Here is a 1152-nt window from a genome sequence, read left to right on the forward strand (position 1 = left end):
GGATCCTATACATGGGAAAAGGATCTACATGTACAAAAATATTTTTAGGTGGCAAAGAATTGGAAATTGAGGGAATGCCCATCAATTGGGGAATGTCTGAACAAGTTATGGTATATGAATATAATGGAATATTATTGTGCTATCAAAAATGATGATGAACAGTCAGACTTCATATTATTCACAGGATATAATAGCCAGTCTTGGTATTAATCAGGTGGGAAACAGTCCTATTCAAAAAGGAAAAAAAAACACAATAGGGAAACTGAAGTAAGGGGGTCCTACCTTTGGCTATGCCAACATCATCTCCCCCACCCCAACTTTTTTTAAACACAGATATCCTCCTGCAGTTGTTCTTTGATTACACTGCCTTTTAGCAGTTTGTGATATTTCGCTTGAATGGTAGGTTATGACTTAATGATACTTCAGAAATCTATACCTGAATTCAAAACTCAAACCATTATCAATTACAGTCCCAAGAGATTTTTACCTCAAATACCAAGTTTCAATGTCTGTAACTTAGGGCTAGATACAGTTATTATTACCCTTATGTTGTTGCAATAAGTTAGTTACCAATAAAATTTTACCAGGTCTATTAAAAAATCCGTCAACATTCTTTTCTTTTTCCCCCTCTTCTTCTCCAGTTTAAACTCATCCTGGTGTGATAATCATTCACTAGAAATCAAGAAAATAGTTACATTCTGGAATTCCACATAAATAGTGCATTTATGATAGTTGACTCAAAATCTCAGTGGGAGAGTGGGGAGGCACTGGTTTATTATTGTAAATCTCCAGACTAACAGATATCTGCCTCTTACGGTATGATATATTTAAGATACAACTTCAATATATATTATTTACTAGCAGATTTAGTTTCATAATTTTCACAAATGATAGCTGAATAATCTTAGATGAAACACACTCTTTACTATAAGCAAGCTTGTAAATTTCCTCCTTTGTCAAGGAGTATTGGTAAAGAAAAAGGGGATCTCATTTTTTCAATAAACCAATTCACAAGTTTATTCACAGAGTTGATACAATTTTGTGACCTTGCCCAGACAGTCCTAAGAAACTTGGCATGTTTACCAATAAGGAGATTTTACAGAGCCTCTCTCTCTCTCTCTCTCTCTCTCTCTCTCTCTCTCTCTCTCTCTC

Source organism: Vombatus ursinus, unplaced genomic scaffold, assembly GCF_900497805.2.
Source record: "Vombatus ursinus unplaced genomic scaffold, bare-nosed wombat genome assembly UNPS02014807.1, whole genome shotgun sequence".
In the NCBI taxonomy this organism is placed as follows: Eukaryota; Metazoa; Chordata; class Mammalia; order Diprotodontia; family Vombatidae; genus Vombatus; species Vombatus ursinus.